Consider the following 21,442-nt stretch of genomic DNA (forward strand, 5'->3'; position numbering starts at 1 on the left):
GAAATGCAGACGCTCCCTCGGTGCGCTGCTCTGGTGCGCCGGCTCTTACACAGTGGCTGTCTGCCGTAAGCGTTACAATATACATACCCAACACTGCTTGTACCCATCTGTCATGCAAATAAAACACCTTGAATTGAATTGAATTGAGGGGAGAGGGGGGGAATACTAAAGCCAATACTGGCTCAATACCCTCGATGGGCTTTGACGTGCTAATGCGTTGGTTTAACAGTCCGGGTGTGGCAGGCTTCCAATGTCAACTCGACTCGATTGGAAGACAATGAACGTATTTTGTGATATTTAGAAATATAAATTTGTTTGGTGCGAGTGAGGTTTTATTTAATCTCTGACCAAGGGAAACGTTTCATTTTTTCAAAGAAATGTTTGTTAAAAAATAAAGTCATAGTTCTATGGGATTCAATCACAGACCATGTGACATGGGAGTCAGGAAACTACTGTAACACACAGCGCCACCAGATTTAATAACGCAATAAAAACGCTATAAAATAATGTGACTAGGCACAGAAAAAGTTTACAGCACAGTACAATAATAAATGCTGACCATGACTTTAGAAGCATAAATTACCTTACACTCAATTTAAACACAAGCTGTCTTTCTGTATGAACCTCTAAGCTGGTTCATACAGAAAATGTAGAAATGCATTAGCCTGATTATGATTAAAAAACACATAATTAAACACGCGTTTGCGATTTAAATCAGAACACGATTTAAATCAATATAAATGTTTGTATTGTAACGCATACTGTCCAGCCTCCATTTCTCTATAAAAATTTACTCTGTTGCACACACACACACAATAGAAGGAGGAACCGCTGTCAGAAGGGAAGATATGTTCAAAATATCGCAAATATTGATCATGTTGCGATATTTTGAAATATAAAAGTCAATTGATTGTCCATAATATCGCTATTCTATTTTTTCGAAGAAATGTTTGTTAAAAGAAACGTCAGGCACCAGCTGGATTTAAACACACAACCTACCAGATGGTAGTCAAGCACCTAGACCAGTCGGCTACAAGACAGCTCGCATGAACAGACAGGCGAAACAGCCCTACACAGCCCTGTCGCAGCACACGAATACCGTTATTAAATTGTTTAGATACGCGATTCCATATTATATTCCCTTTTAATCAAATTCTAAAAGTATGCTTGTTGACTCCGGTATCACGTTAGTTAAAGACTTCAAAGCTTAAAATGTTTAGGGAGAAATGGATACTGGTGTGTATTTTTTTCTTTAAAGTACCAAGACCAGCTATATACTGTATGTTTATGTTCCAAAATTAATATCGTTTATGGCCTTCACACGCGTTACAGTATGCTCCTATTCTTTTTATGCTCAGCTACTAAGATTTCCCTTCAGTGGTAAAATTCAACATCTACAACGGGCACAGCAAAGACGTTTACTGTAAGTCTTTCTACGACAGACCAACGGACCACGAGTGCCCCTGTCGGTCAACCAATCACGTACTGCGGTGCCACGCGTCATCTTGCATCATACTGAGCGACGTCACCTGCGGTACGTGTCTGTGACGCGCACTTTGAATGGCTGCATCTGTACCGGAAAATAATGCGGTATCGCCCGCGCATTTTGAATGGCTGCATCTGTAAATGAGGCAACTTGCAAGGCGAGCAGGCTCGGTGCACACCGAACGCAGATGTCTCAGAGCAGTTGAGACGTGTCCAAGTGGCCGTCAAAGGACGGCCCTTCGCCGGCGCCGTGGCTTAGTTGGCTAAAGCGCCTGTCTAGTAAACAGGAGATCCTGGGTCCGATTCCCAGCGGTGCCTTTCTTCCTCTCTTACTGTACAGAATTTATCCTTACGGGCAAATCCCATGCCTTTTAATTCAGGTGAATGCAAGTGTTCGTTTCCTTTCTGGAACAACTTGTTTTGAAAGAAATCTATACAGCTTGCGAAAGATGAAAGACAAATCTTGCTTATCAGTGAAGAAGAGGTACTCCCAGCAGGCCAGCTAATACCAGCAGTGTTTTTTTTTCACCCTAACCCAGAGAATGGAGAAAAGCGAGGCGCCTGTGGCTCTGCAGTGTAATCAGTTCGCGAGTTCGGCGGTTAGCTGAAAGAGTGGCAAATGGAGCTCGCCCCAGCCCGTCCTTATTCTTTTAAAGAGGATAAAAAATTAACTTCGCCGCCATTACTACCAGCTTTAAAAGACTGCCATGGGCACGGAAAAAAACACACTACAGATGACTTTTCTGGAACCGAAGCAGAGATTCCTTTACGAACCAACTGATAAAGCTCAGCCAGTGAATACTGTTAACAGAATGTGAAAGCACGATCAACTTTGTAACTGCAACCACAGGAAAAACAGCAAGAAGCAGGCTCCATTCCCCATTTAAATCTGTCGTGCGAGGCATGCTTCTTGAACGCATGAAGTAAATCCCAGGATCGCTTTTGAACTTGGACAAAGTACTTCCAAAGGAGCGCTATGCGCAAAGATTTAACAAGCTCAACCCCCGCCAACGATTCGGTGTGAAGAAGCAGAACATTCAAGTTTCACAGACAGAAGCGGCACGCCAGCACAGCCAACATTAAAACGGAGGGCACACAACGATTTGCATTGACACAAAAGTGATCTGGGCAGACGTCGTTCCCTGCATAACGCAAAAAGTGGCAAAGCGCTTTTGGGTTGAGAGGACGCAAGAAGGTTTTTGTTTTGTGCCTTGATGTCAAGCTGAGAAAGTATCTTTAAACACTTTGCTTAGTTTCTCGAGAGACTGCCAAAAAGCAGTTCCCTCCCTTTGGTCTGAAGTCAGCTGAAAGGAGGTGGCGACAGAAGCACCTGGCAGCGGTGGGATTCGAACCCACGCCCCCGGAGAGACTGGAGCCTTAATCCAGCGCCTTAGACCACTCGGCCACGCTACCCGCTGTGCGCTGTCTCTTTGTCTTGTTACTTGCTCGGAGGAGGTCGGGTGGGTTTTGCTCTTGTCGCCCGACTTAGTGGCGTTATGACCGTGGAACCGACTGCACCTGCTTTTTCTGAGATGCTTCCCCTCTCATGGCGAGATCTCGACTTCTTTAACACCTCTGGATAAAGATCTTCTGTGGAGCAGGTTTCAGACCTCTGCGTACAGCACCCTTGATGTCATTTTATCTTTACAGCAGCCGCATCCGGAAAGTTGTGTCTTTTACGTTTTATTTGAACAACAAAACTACATACAATACAAACAAGAGCACATATAACGTATCAAGAAAATCATCAGGGGCACATGCTATAATACAATTACACTTTATGAAAAACGATTACACAAGGTAAATAAAGATAAGGTCCGCACAGCTTGTTCTTACATTTCGAAAGAGTCCGTAAATACCCCTTTACGTCTATTTTGAACTGTTCAAACGTAGGACTCTTCCCAGACTATTTCACTTTATACCACATTCCTAAACGAGGATGCATCTCCTGTTTTAGAACTATTTTGGCCGTGTGGCTTATACAACGCACCCACAGTATTCTAATGGTGGACTGCAGATCTGTGCTATAGTTCAGTCGAATTCGAAGGATCCAGCAATCGTACTGGATTTGACAGGGATTCTGAAATGTCTCTTGCAAAAGTATTCGGGTTTGCTTGAACCTTTGATAAAAAAAAGTGATCTGATCTGAAACTACCCAGCTTACAATCTCTGAGGTAGTTGTCACTAAACTCGGACGTGATGTGGCACACATATGCCGTGTGCCTTTACTTTTGTAAAAAACTGGTATCGGGAAAAGTTTCTTAATATTTCTTTTGATTAGCATGCAAGAAAATGTGATCATTACCTATGGAATTTCCCGCCAGCGTGGAGCTTGAATTCACAACCTTGAGATTCAGTGTTCAAGAGTCACAGAAGAGGTCGGCCTGGTCTTCAGTTTGCCACAATAAGCTCCGGCAGTGCTCCTCTGTAAAGCAGATTGTTCGGATCCGTTATGTGGGACGGCACTTCGATACTAAGATCGTTTGCAGCACACGCATGGTTTCCCCCCTTCACGCAAAAAACATAGACAAAGGAAGCTCTCTTGTCTTGGACTGCTGACTCCCGGATTTAAAGCGCTCTGGGTGCCAGCTAAGTCTCTAACAAGCACACTATAAAGACAGGAATTACACTTTGCTCACGTCACGCATGGAATGGCGAGGCTACTTGTTCCAATATTATCTAGTCTCACCTCATATGGTGCCGATTCCTGGTTTTCATTTAAGAAAGAGCACTGCAAACACCGTAAACAGTGCAAAACGTGTGATGAAAGAAGTCTTTTCCCCCCTTTGTCTAAAGCAGAACACAGCGGAGTCATGCCGAGGGTTGTGAGATCAAGATTTCAGTGGAGCACTGTCGTCTACGTCTTTAGCTACATGAGTTGGACATCCTCTTGTACACGGAAAGCAGATTGAGATCCTCTGACATGAAAAGTGCCAGATAAAAGCCATTTCTCATCCTTTCTCTTAGTGGTGGAGCTATCGCATGTAAATGAGGCAACTTGCAAGGCGAGCAGGCTCGGTGCACACCGAACGCAGATGTCTCAGAGCAGTTGAGACGTGTCCAAGTGGCTGTCAAAGGACGGCCCTTTGCCGGCGCCGTGGCTTAGTTGGCTAAAGCGCCTGTCTAGTAAACAGGAGATCCTGGGTCCGATTCCCAGCGGTGCCTTTCTTCCTGTCTTACTGTACAGAATTTATCCTTATGGGCAAATCCCATGCCTTTTAATTCAGGTGAATGCAAGTGTTCGTTTCCTTTCTGGAACAACTTGTTTTGAAAGAAATCTATACAGCTTGCGAAAGATGAAACACAAATCTTGCTTATCAGTGAAGAAGAGGTACTCCCAGCAGGCCAGCTAATACCAGCAGTGTTTTTTTTTTCACCCTAACCCAGAGAATGGAGAAAAGCGAGGCGCCTGTGGCTCTGCAGTGTAATCAGTTCGCGAGTTCGGCGGTTAGCTGAAAGAGTGGCAACTGGAGCTCGCCCCAGCCCGTCCTTATTCTTTTAAAGAGGATAAAAAATTAACTTCGCCGCCATTACTACCAGCTTTAAAAGACTGCCATGGGCATGGAAAAAAACACACTACTGATGACTTTTCTGGAACCGAAGCAGAGATTCCTTTACGAACCAACTGATAAAGCTCAGCCAGTGAATACTGTTAACAGAATGTGAAAGCACGATCAACTTTGTAACTGCAACCACAGGAAAAACAGCAAGAAGCAGGCTCCATTCCCCATTTAAATCTGTCGTGCGAGGCATGCTTCTTGAACGCATGAAGTAAATCCCAGGATCGCTTTTGAACTTGGACAAAGTACTTCCAAAGGAGCGCTATGCGCAAAGATTTAACAAGCTCAACCCCCGCCAACGATTCGGTGTGAAGAAGCAGAACATTCAAGTTTCACAGACAGAAGCGGCACGCCAGCACAGCCAACATTAAAACGGAGGGCACACTACGATTTGCATTGACACAAAAGTGATCTGGGCAGACGTCGTTCCCTGCATAACGCAAAAAGTGGCAAAGCGCTTTTGGGTTGAGAGGACACAAGAAGGTTTTTGTTTTGTGCCTTGATGTCAAGCTGAGAAAGTATCTTTAAACACTTTGCTTAGTTTCTCGAGAGACTGCCAAAAAGCAGTTCCCTCCCTTTGGTCTGAAGTCAGCTGAAAGGAGGTGGCGACAGAAGCACCTGGCAGCGGTGGGATTTGAACCCACGCCCCACGAGAGACTGGAGCCTTAATCCAGCGCCTTAGACCGCTCGGCCACGCTACCCGCTGTGCGCTGTCTCTTTGTCTCGTTACTTGCTCGGAGGAGGTCGGGTGGGTTTTGCTCTTGTCGCCCGACTTAGTGGCGTTATGACCGTGGAACCGACTGCACCTGCTTTTTCTGAGATGCTTCCCCTCTCATGGCGAGATCTCGACTTCTTTAACACCTCTGGATAAAGATCTTCTGTGGAGCAGGTTTCAGACCTCTGCGTACAGCACCCTTGATGTCATTTTATCTTTACAGCAGCCGCATCCGGAAAGTTGTGTCTTTTACGTTTTATTTGAACAACAAAACTACATACAATACAAACAAGAGCACATATAACGTATCAAGAAAATCATCAGGGGCACATGCTATAATACAATTACACTTTATGAAAAACGATTACACAAGGTAAATAAAGATAAGGTCCGCACAGCTTGTTCTTACATTTCGAAAGAGTCCGTAAATACCCCTTTACGTCTATTTTGAACTGTTCAAACGTAGGACTCTTCCCAGACCATTTCACTTTATACCACATTCCTAAACGAGGATGCATCTCCTGTTTTAGAACTATTTTGGCCGTGTGGCTTATACAACGCACCCACAGTATTCTAATGGTGGACTGCAGATCTGTGCTATAGTTCAGTCGAATTCGAAGGATCCAGCAATCGTACTGGATTTGACAAGGATTCTGAAATGTCTCTTGCAAAAGTATTCGGGTTTGCTTGAACCTTTGATAAAAAAAAAGTGATCTGATCTGAAACTACCCAGCTTACAATCTCTGAGGTAGTTGTCACTAAACTCGGACGTGATGTGGCACACATATGCCGTGTGCCTTTACTTTTGTAAAAAACTGGTATCGGGAAAAGTTTCTTAATATTTCTTTTGATTAGCATGCAAGAAAATGTGATCATTACCTATGGAATTTCCCGCCAGCTTGGAGCTTGAATTCACAACCTTGAGATTCAGTGTTCAAGAGTCACAGAAGAGGTCGGCCTGGTCTTCAGTTTGCCACAATAAGCTCCGGCAGTGCTCCTCTGTAAAGCAGATTGTTCGGATCCGTTATGTGGGACGGCACTTCGATACTAAGATCGTTTGCAGCACACGCATGGTTTCCCCCCTTCACGCAAAAAACATAGACGAAGGAAGCTCTCTTGTCTTGGACTGCTGACTCCCGGATTTAAAGCGCTCTGGGTGCCAGCTAAGTCTCTAACAAGCACACTATAAAGACAGGAATTACACTTTGCTCACGTCACGCATGGAATGGCGAGGCTACTTGTCCCAATATTATCTAGTCTCACCTCATATGGTGCCGATTCCTGGTTTTCATTTAAGAAAGAGCACTGCAAACACCGTAAACAGTGCAAAACGTGTGATGAAAGAAGTCTTTTCCCCCCTTTGTCTAAAGCAGAACACAGCGGAGTCATGCCGAGGGTTGTGAGATCAAGATTTCAGTGGAGCACTGTCGTCTACGTCTTTAGCTACATGAGTTGGACATCCTCTTGTACACGGAAAGCAGATTGAGATCCTCTGACATGAAAAGTGCCAGATAAAAGCCATTTCTCATCCTTTCTCTTAGTGGTGGAGCTATCGCATGTAAATGAGGCAACTTGCAAGGCGAGCAGGCTCGGTGCACACCGAACGCAGATGTCTCAGAGCAGTTGAGACGTGTCCAAGTGGCTGTCAAAGGACAGCCCTTTGCCGGCGCCGTGGCTTAGTTGGCTAAAGCGCCTGCCTAGTAAACAGGAGATCCTGGGTCCGATTCCCAGCGGTGCCTTTCTTCCTGTCTTACTGTACAGAATTTATCCTTACGGGCAAATCCCATGCCTTTTAATTCAGGTGAATGCAAGTTATCGTTTCCTTTCTGGAACAACTTGTTTTGAAAGAAATCTATACAGCTTGCGAAAGATGAAACACAAATCTTGCTTATCAGTGAAGAAGAGGTACTCCCAGCAGGCCAGCTAATACCAGCAGTGTTTTTTTTTTCACCCTAACCCAGAGAATGGAGAAAAGCGAGGCGCCTGTGGCTCTGCAGTGTAATCAGTTCGTGAGTTTGGCGGTTAGCTGAAAGAGTGGCAAATGGAGCTCGCCCCAGCCCGTCCTTATTCTTTTAAAGAGGATAAAAAATTAACTTCGCCGCCATTACTACCAGCTTTAAAAGACTGCCATGGGCACGGAAAAAAACACACTACAGATGACTTTTCTGGAACTGAAGCAGAGATTCCTTTACGAACCAACTGATAAAGCTCAGCCAGTGAATACTGTTAACAGAATGTGAAAGCACGATCAACTTTGTAACTGCAACCACAGGAAAAACAGCAAGAAGCAGGCTCCATTCCCCATTTAAATCTGTCGTGCGAGGCATGCTTCTTGAACGCATGAAGTAAATCCCAGGATCGCTTTTGAACTTGGACAAAGTACTTCCAAAGGAGCGCTATGCGCAAAGATTTAACAAGCTCAACCCCCGCCAACGATTCGGTGTGAAGAAGCAGAACATTCAAGTTTCACAGACAGAAGCGGCACGCCAGCACAGCCAACATTAAAACGGAGGGCACACTACGATTTGCATTGACACAAAAGTGATCTGGGCAGACGTTGTTCCCTGCATAACGCAAAAAGTGGCAAAGCGCTTTTGGGTTGAGAGGACGCAAGAAGGTTTTTGTTTTGTGCCTTGATGTCAAGCTGAGAAAGTATCTTTAAACACTGCTTAGTTTCTCGAGAGACTGCCAGAAAGCAGTTCCCTCCCTTTGGTCTGAAGTCAGCTGAAAGGAGGTGGCGACAGAAGCACCTGGCAGCGGTGGGATTCAAACCCACGCCCCCGGAGAGACTGGAGCCTTAATCCAGCGCCTTAGACCGCTCGGCCACGCTACCCGCTGTGCGCTGTCTCTTTGTCTTGTTACTTGCTCGGAGGAGGTCGGGTGGGTTTTGCTCTTGTCGCCCGACTTAGTGGCGTTATGACCGTGGAACCGACTGCACCTGCTTTTTCTGAGATGCTTCCCCTCTCATGGCGAGATCTCGACTTCTTTAACACCTCTGGATAAAGATCTTCTGTGGAGCAGGTTTCAGACCTCTGCGTACAGCACCCTTGATGTCATTTTATCTTTACAGCAGCCGCATCCGGAAAGTTGTGTCTTTTACGTTTTATTTGAACAACAAAACTACATACAATACAAACAAGAGCACATATAACGTATCAAGAAAATCATCAGGGGCACATGCTATAATACAATTACACTTTATGAAAAACGATTACACAAGGTAAATAAAGATAAGGTCCGCACAGCTTGTTCTTACATTTCGAAAGAGTCCGTAAATACCCCTTTACGTCTATTTTGAACTGTTCAAACGTAGGACTCTTCCCAGACCATTTCACTTTATACCACATTCCTAAACGAGGATGCATCTCCTGTTTTAGAACTATTTTGGCCATGTGGCTTATACAACGCACCCACAGTATTCTAATGGTGGACTGCAGATCTGTGCTATAGTTCAGTCGAATTCGAAGGATCCAGCAATCGTACTGGATTTGACAGGGTTTCTGAAATGTCTCTTGCAAAAGTATTCGGGTTTGCTTGAACCTTTGATAAAAAAAAAGTGATCTGATCTGAAACTACCCAGCTTACAATCTCTGAGGTAGTTGTCACTAAACTCGGACGTGATGTGGCACACATATGCCGTGTGCCTTTACTTTTGTAAAAAACTGGTATCGGGAAAAGTTCCTTAATATTTCTTTTGATTAGCATGCAAGAAAATGTGATCATTACCTATGGAATTTCCCGCCAGCGTGGAGCTTGAATTCACAACCTTGAGATTCAGTGTTCAAGAGTCACAGAAGAGGTCGGCCTGGTCTTCAGTTTGCCACAATAAGCTCCGGCAGTGCTCCTCTGTAAAGCAGATTGTTCGGATCCGTTATGTGGGACGGCACTTCGATACTAAGATCGTTTGCAGCACACGCATGGTTTCCCCCCTTCACGCAAAAAACATAGACGAAGGAAGCTCTCTTGTCTTGGACTGCTGACTCCCGGATTTAAAGCGCTCTGGGTGCCAGCTAAGTCTCTAACAAGCACACTATAAAGACAGGAATTACACTTTGCTCACGTCACGCATGGAATGGCGAGGCTACTTGTTCCAATATTATCTAGTCTCACCTCATATGGTGCCGATTCCTGGTTTTCATTTAAGAAAGAGCACTGCAAACACCGTAAACAGTGCAAAACGTGTGATGAAAGAAGTCTTTTCCCCCCTTTGTCTAAAGCAGAACACAGCGGAGTCATGCCGAGGGTTGTGAGATCAAGATTTCAGTGGAGCACTGTCGTCTACGTCTTTAGCTACATGAGTTGGACATCCTCTTGTACACGGAAAGCAGATTGAGATCCTCTGACATGAAAAGTGCCAGATAAAAGCCATTTCTCATCCTTTCTCTTAGTGGTGGAGCTATCGCATGTAAATGAGGCAACTTGCAAGGCGAGCAGGCTCGGTGCACACCGAACGCAGATGTCTCAGAGCAGTTGAGACGTGTCCAAGTGGCTGTCAAAGGACGGCCCTTTGCCGGCGCCGTGGCTTAGTTGGCTAAAGCGCCTGTCTAGTAAACAGGAGATCCTGGGTCCGATTCCCAGCGGTGCCTTTCTTCCTGTCTTACTGTACAGAATTTATCCTTATGGGCAAATCCCATGCCTTTTAATTCAGGTGAATGCAAGTGTTCGTTTCCTTTCTGGAACAACTTGTTTTGAAAGAAATCTATACAGCTTGCGAAAGATGAAACACAAATCTTGCTTATCAGTGAAGAAGAGGTACTCCCAGCAGGCCAGCTAATACCAGCAGTGTTTTTTTTTCACCCTAACCCAGAGAATGGAGAAAAGCGAGGCACCTGTGGCTCTGCAGTGTAATCAGTTCGCGAGTTCGGCGGTTAGCTGAAAGAGTGGCAAATGGAGCTCGCCCCAGCCCGTCCTTATTCTTTTAAAGAGGATAAAAAAATTAACTTCGCCGCCATTACTACCAGCTTTAAAAGACTGCCATGGGCACGGAAAAAAACACACTACAGATGACTTTTCTGGAACCGAAGCAGAGATTCCTTTACGAACCAACTGATAAAGCTCAGCCAGTGAATACTGTTAACAGAATGTGAAAGCACGATCAACTTTGTAACTGCAACCACAGGAAAAACAGCAAGAAGCAGGCTCCATTCCCCATTTAAATCTGTCGTGCAAGGCATGCTTCTTGAACGCATGAAGTAAATCCCAGGATCGCTTTTGAACTTGGACAAAGTACTTCCAAAGGAGCGCTATGCGCAAAGATTTAACATGCTCAACCCCCGCCAACGATTCGGTGTGAAGAAGCAGAACATTCAAGTTTCACAGACAGAAGCGGCACGCCAGCACAGCCAACATTAAAACGGAGGGCACACTACGATTTGCATTGACACAAAAGTGATCTGGGCAGACGTCGTTCCCTGCATAACGCAAAAAGTGGCAAAGCGCTTTTGGGTTGAGAGGACACAAGAAGGTTTTTGTTTTGTGCCTTGATGTCAAGCTGAGAAAGTATCTTTAAACACTTTGCTTAGTTTCTCGAGAGACTGCCAAAAAGCAGTTCCCTCCCTTTGGTCTGAAGTCAGCTGAAAGGAGGTGGCGACAGAAGCACCTGGCAGCGGTGGGATTCGAACCCACGCCCCCCGAGAGACTGGAGCCTTAATCCAGTGCCTTAGACCGCTCGGCCACGCTACCCGCTGTGCGCTGTCTCTTTGTCTCGTTACTTGCTCGGAGGAGGTCGGGTGGGTTTTGCTCTTGTCGCCCGACTTAGTGGCGTTATGACCGTGGAACCGACTGCACCTGCTTTTTCTGAGATGCTTCCCCTCTCATGGCGAGATCTCGACTTCTTTAACACCTCTGGATAAAGATCTTCTGTGGAGCAGGTTTCAGACCTCTGCGTACAGCACCCTTGATGTCATTTTATCTTTACAGCAGCCGCATCCGGAAAGTTGTGTCTTTTACGTTTTATTTGAACAACAAAACTACATACAATACAAACAAGAGCACATATAACGTATCAAGAAAATCATCAGGGGCACATGCTATAATACAATTACACTTTATGAAAAACGATTACACAAGGTAAATAAAGATAAGGTCCGCACAGCTTGTTCTTACATTTCGAAAGAGTCCGTAAATACCCCTTTATGTCTATTTTGAACTGTTCAAACGTAGGACTCTTCCCAGACGATTTCACTTTATACCACATTCCTAAACGAGGATGCATCTCCTGTTTTAGAACTATTTTGGCCGTGTGGCTTATACAACGCACCCACAGTATTCTAATGGTGGACTGCAGATCTGTGCTATAGTTCAGTCGAATTCGAAGGATCCAGCAATCGTACTGGATTTGACAGGGATTCTGAAATGTCTCTTGCAAAAGTATTCGGGTTTGCTTGAACCTTTGATAAAAAAAAAAGTGATCTGATCTGAAACTACCCAGCTTACAATCTCTGAGGTAGTTGTCACTAAACTCGGACGTGATGTGGCACACATATGCCGTGTGCCTTTACTTTTGTAAAAAACTGGTATCGGGAAAAGTTTCTTAATATTTCTTTTGATTAGCATGCAAGAAAATGTGATCATTACCTATGGAATTTCCCGCCAGCGTGGAGCTTGAATTCACAACCTTGAGATTCAGTGTTCAAGAGTCACAGAAGAGGTCGGCCTGGTCTTCAGTTTGCCACAATAAGCTCCGGCAGTGCTCCTCTGTAAAGCAGATTGTTCGGATCCGTTATGTGGGACGGCACTTCGATACTAAGATCGTTTGCAGCACACGCATGGTTTCCCCCCTTCACGCAAAAAACATAGACGAAGGAAGCTCTCTTGTCTTGGACTGCTGACTCCCGGATTTAAAGCGCTCTGGGTGCCAGCTAAGTCTCTAACAAGCACACTATAAAGACAGGAATTACACTTTGCTCACGTCACGCATGGAATGGCGAGGCTACTTGTTCCAATATTATCTAGTCTCACCTCATATGGTGCCGATTCCTGGTTTTCATTTAAGAAAGAGCACTGCAAACACCGTAAACAGTGCAAAACGTGTGATGAAAGAAGTCTTTTCCCCCCTTTGTCTAAAGCAGAACACAGCGGAGTCATGCCGAGGGTTGTGAGATCAAGATTTCAGTGGAGCACTGTCGTCTACGTCTTTAGCTACATGAGTTGGACATCCTCTTGTACACGGAAAGCAGATTGAGATCCTCTGACATGAAAAGTGCCAGATAAAAGCCATTTCTCATCCTTTCTCTTAGTGGTGGAGCTATCGCATGTAAATGAGGCAACTTGCAAGGCGAGCAGGCTCGGTGCACACCGAACGCAGATGTCTCAGAGCAGTTGAGACGTGTCCAAGTGGCTGTCAAAGGACGGCCCTTTGCCGGCGCCGTGGCTTAGTTGGCTAAAGCGCCTGTCTAGTAAACAGGAGATCCTGGGTCCGATTCCCAGCGGTGCCTTTCTTCCTGTCTTACTGTACAGAATTTATCCTTATGGGCAAATCCCATGCCTTTTAATTCAGGTGAATGCAAGTGTTCGTTTCCTTTCTGGAACAACTTGTTTTGAAAGAAATCTATACAGCTTGCGAAAGATGAAACACAAATCTTGCTTATCAGTGAAGAAGAGGTACTCCCAGCAGGCCAGCTAATACCAGCAGTGTTTTTTTTTCACCCTAACCCAGAGAATGGAGAAAAGCGAGGCGCCTGTGGCTCTGCAGTGTAATCAGTTCGCGAGTTCGGCGGTTAGCTGAAAGAGTGGCAAATGGAGCTCGCCCCAGCCCGTCCTTATTCTTTTAAAGAGGATAAAAAAATTAACTTCGCCGCCATTACTACCAGCTTTAAAAGACTGCCATGGGCACGGAAAAAAACACACTACAGATGACTTTTCTGGAACCGAAGCAGAGATTCCTTTACGAACCAACTGATGAAGCTCAGCCAGTGAATACTGTTAACAGAATGTGAAAGCACGATCAACTTTGTAACTGCAACCACAGGAAAAACAGCAAGAAGCAGGCTCCATTCCCCATTTAAATCTGTCGTGCAAGGCATGCTTCTTGAACGCATGAAGTAAATCCCAGGATCGCTTTTGAACTTGGACAAAGTACTTCCAAAGGAGCGCTATGCGCAAAGATTTAACATGCTCAACCCCCGCCAACGATTCGGTGTGAAGAAGCAGAACATTCAAGTTTCACAGACAGAAGCGGCACGCCAGCACAGCCAACATTAAAACGGAGGGCACACTACGATTTGCATTGACACAAAAGTGATCTGGGCAGACGTCGTTCCCTGCATAACGCAAAAAGTGGCAAAGCGCTTTTGGGTTGAGAGGACACAAGAAGGTTTTTGTTTTGTGCCTTGATGTCAAGCTGAGAAAGTATCTTTAAACACTTTGCTTAGTTTCTCGAGAGACTGCCAAAAAGCAGTTCCCTCCCTTTGGTCTGAAGTCAGCTGAAAGGAGGTGGCGAGAGAAGCACCTGGCAGCGGTGGGATTCGAACCCACGCCCCCCGAGAGACTGGAGCCTTAATCCAGTGCCTTAGACCGCTCGGCCACGCTACCCACTGTGCGCTGTCTCTTTGTCTCATTACTTGCTCGGAGGAGGTCGGGTGGGTTTTGCTCTTGTCGCCCGACTTAGTGGCGTTATGACCGTGGAACCGACTGCACCTGCTTTTTCTGAGATGCTTCCCCTCTCATGGCGAGATCTCGACTTCTTTAACACCTCTGGATAAAGATCTTCTGTGGAGCAGGTTTCAGACCTCTGCGTACAGCACCCTTGATGTCATTTTATCTTTACAGCAGCCGCATCCGGAAAGTTGTGTCTTTTACGTTTTATTTGAACAACAAAACTACATACAATCCAAACAAGAGCACATATAACGTATCAAGAACATCATCAGGGGCACATGCTATAATACAATTACACTTTATGAAAAACGATTACACAAGGTAAATAAAGATAAGGTCCGCACAGCTTGTTCTTACATTTCGAAAGAGTCCGTAAATACCCCTTTATGTCTATTTTGAACTGTTCAAACGTAGGACTCTTCCCAGACGATTTCACTTTATACCACATTCCTAAACGAGGATGCATCTCCTGTTTTAGAACTATTTTGGCCGTGTGGCTTATACAACGCACCCACAGTATTCTAATGGTGGACTGCAGATCTGTGCTATAGTTCAGTCGAATTCGAAGGATCCAGCAATCGTACTGGATTTGACAGGGATTCTGAAATGTCTCTTGCAAAAGTATTCGGGTTTGCTTGAACCTTTGATAAAAAAAAAGTGATCTGATCTGAAACTACCCAGCTTACAATCTCTGAGGTAGTTGTCACTAAACTCGGACGTGATGTGGCACACATATGCCGTGTGCCTTTACTTTTGTAAAAAACTGGTATCGGGAAAAGTTTCTTAATATTTCTTTTGATTAGCATGCAAGAAAATGTGATCATTACCTATGGAATTTCCCGCCAGCGTGGAGCTTGAATTCACAACCTTGAGATTCAGTGTTCAAGAGTCACAGAAGAGGTCGGCCTGGTCTTCAGTTTGCCACAATAAGCTCCGGCAGTGCTCCTCTGTAAAGCAGATTGTTCGGATCCGTTATGTGGGACGGCACTTCGATACTAAGATCGTTTGCAGCACACGCATGGTTTCCCCCCTTCACGCAAAAAACATAGACGAAGGAAGCTCTCTTGTCTTGGACTGCTGACTCCCGGATTTAAAGCGCTCTGGGTGCCAGCTAAGTCTCTAACAAGCACACTATAAAGACAGGAATTACACTTTGCTCACGTCACGCATGGAATGGCGAGGCTACTTGTTCCAATATTATCTAGTCTCACCTCATATGGTGCCGATTCCTGGTTTTCATTTAAGAAAGAGCACTGCAAACACCGTAAACAGTGCAAAACGTGTGATGAAAGAAGTCTTTTCCCCCCTTTGTCTAAAGCAGAACACAGCGGAGTCATGCCGAGGGTTGTGAGATCAAGATTTCAGTGGAGCACTGTCGTCTACGTCTTTAGCTACATGAGTTGGACATCCTCTTGTACACGGAAAGCAGATTGAGATCCTCTGACATGAAAAGTGCCAGATAAAAGCCATTTCTCATCCTTTCTCTTAGTGGTGGAGCTATCGCATGTAAATGAGGCAACTTGCAAGGCGAGCAGGCTCGGTGCACACCGAACGCAGATGTCTCAGAGCAGTTGAGACGTGTCCAAGTGGCTGTCAAAGGACGGCCCTTTGCCGGCGCCGTGGCTTAGTTGGCTAAAGCGCCTGTTTAGTAAACAGGAGATCCTGGGTCCGATTCCCAGCGGTGCCTTTCTTCCTGTCTTACTGTACAGAATTTATCCTTATGGGCAAATCCCATGCCTTTTAATTCAGGTGAATGCCAGGTGTTCGTTTCCTTTCTGGAACAACTTGTTTTGAAAGAAATCTATACAGCTTGCGAAAGATGAAACACAAATCTTGCTTATCAGTGAAGAAGAGGTACTCCCAGCAGGCCAGCTAATACCAGCAGTGTTTTTTTTTTCACCCTAACCCAGAGAATGGAGAAAAGCGAGGCGCCTGTGGCTCTGCAGTGTAATCAGTTCGCGAGTTCGGCGGTTAGCTGAAAGAGTGGCAAATGGAGCTCGCCCCAGCCTGTCCTTATTCTTTTAAAGAGGATAAAAAATTAACTTCGCCGCCATTACTACCAGCTTTAAAAGACTGCCATGGGCACGGAAAAAAACACACTACAGATGACTTTTCTGGAACCGAAGCAGAGATTCCTTTACGAACCAACTGATAAAGCTCAGCCAGTGAATACTGTTAACAGAATGTGAAAGCACGATCAACTTTGTAACTGCAACCACAGGAAAAACAGCAAGAAGCAGGCTCCATTCCCCATTTAAATCTGTCGTGCAAGGCATGCTTCTTGAACGCATGAAGTAAATCCCAGGATCGCTTTTGAACTTGGACAAAGTACTTCCAAAGGAGCGCTATGCGCAAAGATTTAACAAGCTCAACCCCCGCCAACGATTCGGTGTGAAGAAGCAGAACATTCAAGTTTCACAGACAGAAGCGGCACGCCAGCACAGCCAACATTAAAACGGAGGGCACACTACGATTTGCATTGACACAAAAGTGATCTGGGCAGACGTCGTTCCCTGCATAACGCAAAAAGTGGCAAAGCGCTTTTGGGTTGAGAGGACGTAAGAAGGTTTTTGTTTGGTGCCTTGATGTCAAGCTGAGAAAGTATCTTTAAACACTTTGCTTAGTTTCTCGAGAGACTGCCAAAAAGCAGTTCCCTCCCTTTGGTCTGAAGTCAGCTGAAAGGAGGTGGCGACAGAAGCACCTGGCAGCGGTGGGATTCGAACCCACGCCCCCCGAGAGACTGGAGCCTTAATCCAGTGCCTTAGACCGCTCGGCCACGCTACCCGCTGTGCGCTGTCTCTTTGTCTCGTTACTTGCTCGGAGGAGGTCGGGTGGGTTTTGCTCTTGTCGCCCGACTTAGTGGCGTTATGACCGTGGAACCGACTGCACCTGCTTTTTCTGAGATGCTTCCCCTCTCATGGCGAGATCTCGACTTCTTTAACACCTCTGGATAAAGATCTTCTGTGGAGCAGGTTTCAGACCTCTGCGTACAGCACCCTTGATGTCATTTTATCTTTACAGCAGCCGCATCCGGAAAGTTGTGTCTTTTACGTTTTATTTGAACAACAAAACTACATACAATACAAACAAGAGCACATATAACGTATCAAGAAAATCATCAGGGGCACATGCTATAATACAATTACACTTTATGAAAAACGATTACACAAGGTAAATAAAGATAAGGTCCGCACAGCTTGTTCTTACATTTCGAAAGAGTCCGTAAATACCCCTTTATGTCTATTTTGAACTGTTCAAACGTAGGACTCTTCCCAGACCATTTCACTTTATACCACATTCCTAAACGAGGATGCATCTCCTGTTTTAGAACTATTTTGGCCGTGTGGCTTATACAACGCACCCACAGTATTCTAATGGTGGACTGTAGATCTGTGCTATAGTTCAGTCGAATTCGAAGGATCCAGCAATCGTACTGGATTTGACAGGGATTCTGAAATGTCTCTTGCAAAAGTATTCGGGTTTGCTTGAACCTTTGATAAAAAAAAAGTGATCTGATCTGAAACTACCCAGCTTACAATCTCTGAGGTAGTTGTCACTAAACTCGGACGTGATGTGGCACACATATGCCGTGTGCCTTTACTTTTGTAAAAAACTGGTATCGGGAAAAGTTTCTTAATATTTCTTTTGATTAGCATGCAAGAAAATGTGATCATTACCTATGGAATTTCCCGCCAGCGTGGAGCTTGAATTCACAACCTTGAGATTCAGTGTTCAAGAGTCACAGAAGAGGTCGGCCTGGTCTTCAGTTTGCCACAATAAGCTCCGGCACTGCTCCTCTGTAAAGCAGATTGTTCGGATCCGTTATGTGGGACGGCACTTCGATACTAAGATCGTTTGCAGCACACGCATGGTTTCCCCCCTTCACGCAAAAAACATAGACGAAGGAAGCTCTCTTGTCTTGGACTGCTGACTCCCGGATTTAAAGCGCTCTGTGTGCCAGCTAAGTCTCTAACAAGCACACTATAAAGACAGGAATTACACTTTGCTCACGTCACGCATGGAATGGCGAGGCTACTTGTCCCAATATTATCTAGTCTCACCTCATATGGTGCCGATTCCTGGTTTTCATTTAAGAAAGAGCACTGCAAACACCGTAAACAGTGCAAAACGTGTGATGAAAGAAGTCTTTTCCCCCCTTTGTCTAAAGCAGAACACAGCGGAGTCATGCCGAGGGTTGTGAGATCAAGATTTCAGTGGAGCACTGTCGTCTACGTCTTTAGCTACATGAGTTGGACATCCTCTTGTACACGGAAAGCAGATTGAGATCCTCTGACATGAAAAGTGCCAGATAAAAGCCATTTCTCATCCTTTCTCTTAGTGGTGGAGCTATCGCATGTAAATGAGGCAACTTGCAAGGCGAGCAGGCTCGGTGCACACCGAACGCAGATGTCTCAGAGCAGTTGAGACGTGTCCAAGTGGCTGTCAAAGGACAGCCCTTTGCCGGCGCCGTGGCTTAGTTGGCTAAAGCGCCTGTCTAGTAAACAGGAGGGCCTGGGTCCGATTCCCAGCGGTGCCTTTCTTCCTGTCTTACTGTACAGAATTTATCCTTATGGGCAAATCCCATGCCTTTTAATTCAGGTGAATGCAAGTGTTCGTTTCCTTTCTGGAACAACTTGTTTTGAAAGAAATCTATACAGGTTGCGAAAGATGAAACACAAATCTTGCTTATCAGTGAAGAAGAGGTACTCCCAGCAGGCCAGCTAATACCAGCAGTGTTTTTTTTTTCACCCTAACCCAGAGAATGGAGAAAAGCGAGGCGCCTGTGGCTCTGCAGTGTAATCAGTTCGCGAGTTTGGCGATTAGCTGAAAGAGTGGCAAATGGAGCTCGCCCCAGCCCGTCCTTATTCTTTTAAAGAGGATAAAAAATTAACTTCGCCGCCATTACTACCAGCTTTAAAAGACTGCCATGGGCACGGAAAAAAACACACTACAGATGACTTTTCTGGAACTGAAGCAGAGATTCCTTTACGAACCAACTGATAAAGCTCAGCCAGTGAATACTGTTAACAGAATGTGAAAGCACGATCAACTTTGTAACTGCAACCACAGGAAAAACAGCAAGAAGCAGGCTCCATTCCCCATTTAAATCTGTCGTGCGAGGCATGCTTCTTGAACGCATGAAGTAAATCCCACGATCGCTTTTGAACTTGGACAAAGTACTTCCAAAGGAGCGCTATGCGCAAAGATTTAACAAGCTCAACCCCCGCCAACGATTCGGTGTGAAGAAGCAGAACATTCAAGTTTCACAGACAGAAGCGGCACGCCAGCACAGCCAACATTAAAACGGAGGGCACACTACGATTTGCATTGACACAAAAGTGATCTGGGCAGACGTCGTTCCCTGCATAACGCAAAAAGTGGCAAAGCGCTTTTGGGTTGAGAGGACGCAAGAAGGTTTTTGTTTTGTGCCTTGATGTCAAGCTGAGAAAGTATCTTTAAACACTGCTTAGTTTCTCGAGAGACTGCCAAAAAGCAGTTCCCTCCCTTTGGTCTGAAGTCAGCTGAAAGGAGGTGGCGACAGAAGCACCTGGCAGCGGTGGGATTCAAACCCACGCCCTTGGAGAGGGTGGAGCCTTAATCCAGTGCCTTAGACCGCTCGGCCACGCTACCCGCTGTGCGCTGTCTCTTTGTCTCGTTACTTGCTTGGAGGAGGTCGGGTGGGTTTTGCTCTTGTCGCCCGACTTAGTGGCGTTATGACCGTGGAACCGACTGCACCTGCTTTTTCTGAGATGCTTCCCCTCTCATGGCGAGATCTCGACTTCTTTAACACCTCTGGATAAAGATCTTCTGTGCAGCAGGTTTCAGACCTCTGCGTACAGCACCCTTGATGTCATTTTATCTTTACAGCAGCCGCATCCGGAAAGTTGTGTCTTTTACGTTTTATTTGAACAACAAAACTACATACAATACAAACAAGAGCACATATAACGTATCAAGAAAATCATCAGGGGCACATGCTATAATACAATTACACTTTATGAAAAACGATTACACAAGGCAAATAAAGATAAGGTCCGCACAGCTTGTTCTTACATTTCGAAAGAGTCCGTAAATACCCCTTTATGTCTATTTTGAACTGTTCAAACGTAGGACTCTTCCCAGACGATTTCACTTTATACCACATTCCTAAACGAGGATGCATCTCCTGTTTTAGAACTATTTTGGCCGTGTGGCTTATACAACGCACCCACAGTATTCTAATGGTGGACTGCAGATCTGTGCTATAGTTCAGTCGAATTCGAAGGATCCAGCAATCGTACTGGATTTGACAGGGATTCTGAAATGTCTCTTGCAAAAGTATTCGGGTTTGCTTGAACCTTTGATAAAAAAAAAGTGATCTGATCTGAAACTACCCAGCTTACAATCTCTGAGGTAGTTGTCACTAAACTCGGACGTGATGTGGCACACATATGCCGTGTGCCTTTACTTTTGTAAAAAACTGGTATCGGGAAAAGTTTCTTAATATTTCTTTTGATTAGCACGCAAGAAAATGTGATCATTACCTATGGAATTTCCCGCCAGCGTGGAGCTTGAATTCACAACCTTGAGATTCAGTGTTCAAGAGTCACAGAAGAGGTCGGCCTGGTCTTCAGTTTGCCACAATAAGCTCCGGCAGTGCTCCTCTGTAAAGCAGATTGTTCGGATCCGTTATGTGGGACGGCACTTCGATACTAAGATCGTTTGCAGCACACGCATGGTTTCCCCCCTTCACGCAAAAAACATAGACAAAGGAAGCTCTCTTGTCTTGGACTGCTGACTCCCGGATTTAAAGCGCTCTGGGTGCCAGCTAAGTCTCTAACAAGCACACTATAAAGACAGGAATTACACTTTGCTCACGTCACGCATGGAATGGCGAGGCTACTTGTTCCAATATTATCTAGTCTCACCTCATATGGTGCCGATTCCTGGTTTTCATTTAAGAAAGAGCACTGCAAACACCGTAAACAGTGCAAAACGTGTGATGAAAGAAGTCTTTCCCCCCCTTTGTCTAAAGCAGAACACAGCGGAGTCATGCCGAGGGTTGTGAGATCAAGATTTCAGTGGAGCACTGTCGTCTACGTCT

The 21,442-nt window shown here is 45.3% G+C and overlaps 11 non-coding genes across 11 annotated transcripts; 5 read left to right on the top strand and 6 right to left on the bottom strand.

Annotated features, from left to right (window-relative positions):
- Positions 1 to 1,729: 1,729 nt before the first annotated feature.
- trnat-agu (transfer RNA threonine (anticodon AGU)) lies at positions 1,730 to 1,803 on the top strand. Its single transcript has one exon. It is a non-coding gene; the product is annotated as a tRNA-Thr (tRNA).
- Positions 1,804 to 2,816: 1,013 nt separating this feature from the next.
- trnal-aag (transfer RNA leucine (anticodon AAG)) lies at positions 2,817 to 2,898 on the bottom strand. Its single transcript has one exon. It is a non-coding gene; the product is annotated as a tRNA-Leu (tRNA).
- A 1,678-nt stretch (positions 2,899 to 4,576) lies between these two features.
- trnat-agu (transfer RNA threonine (anticodon AGU)) lies at positions 4,577 to 4,650 on the top strand. The gene has a single exon. It is a non-coding gene; the product is annotated as a tRNA-Thr (tRNA).
- Positions 4,651 to 5,664: 1,014 nt separating this feature from the next.
- Positions 5,665 to 5,746, bottom strand: trnal-aag (transfer RNA leucine (anticodon AAG)). Its single transcript has one exon. It is a non-coding gene; the product is annotated as a tRNA-Leu (tRNA).
- Positions 5,747 to 8,511: 2,765 nt separating this feature from the next.
- On the bottom strand, positions 8,512 to 8,593 carry trnal-aag (transfer RNA leucine (anticodon AAG)). The gene has a single exon. It is a non-coding gene; the product is annotated as a tRNA-Leu (tRNA).
- Positions 8,594 to 10,272: 1,679 nt separating this feature from the next.
- Positions 10,273 to 10,346, top strand: trnat-agu (transfer RNA threonine (anticodon AGU)). The gene has a single exon. It is a non-coding gene; the product is annotated as a tRNA-Thr (tRNA).
- A 1,014-nt stretch (positions 10,347 to 11,360) lies between these two features.
- On the bottom strand, positions 11,361 to 11,442 carry trnal-aag (transfer RNA leucine (anticodon AAG)). Its single transcript has one exon. It is a non-coding gene; the product is annotated as a tRNA-Leu (tRNA).
- A 1,680-nt stretch (positions 11,443 to 13,122) lies between these two features.
- trnat-agu (transfer RNA threonine (anticodon AGU)) lies at positions 13,123 to 13,196 on the top strand. Its single transcript has one exon. It is a non-coding gene; the product is annotated as a tRNA-Thr (tRNA).
- Positions 13,197 to 14,210: 1,014 nt separating this feature from the next.
- trnal-aag (transfer RNA leucine (anticodon AAG)) lies at positions 14,211 to 14,292 on the bottom strand. The gene has a single exon. It is a non-coding gene; the product is annotated as a tRNA-Leu (tRNA).
- A 2,768-nt stretch (positions 14,293 to 17,060) lies between these two features.
- trnal-aag (transfer RNA leucine (anticodon AAG)) lies at positions 17,061 to 17,142 on the bottom strand. Its single transcript has one exon. It is a non-coding gene; the product is annotated as a tRNA-Leu (tRNA).
- A 1,679-nt stretch (positions 17,143 to 18,821) lies between these two features.
- On the top strand, positions 18,822 to 18,895 carry trnat-agu (transfer RNA threonine (anticodon AGU)). The gene has a single exon. It is a non-coding gene; the product is annotated as a tRNA-Thr (tRNA).
- The last annotated feature ends 2,547 nt before the right edge of the window (positions 18,896 to 21,442 follow it).

The sequence above is a fragment of the Atractosteus spatula genome (assembly GCF_055471065.1).
Source record: "Atractosteus spatula isolate fAtrSpa1 chromosome 10 unlocalized genomic scaffold, fAtrSpa1.hap1 SUPER_10_unloc_5, whole genome shotgun sequence".
NCBI classification, from domain to species: domain Eukaryota; kingdom Metazoa; phylum Chordata; class Actinopteri; order Semionotiformes; family Lepisosteidae; genus Atractosteus; species Atractosteus spatula.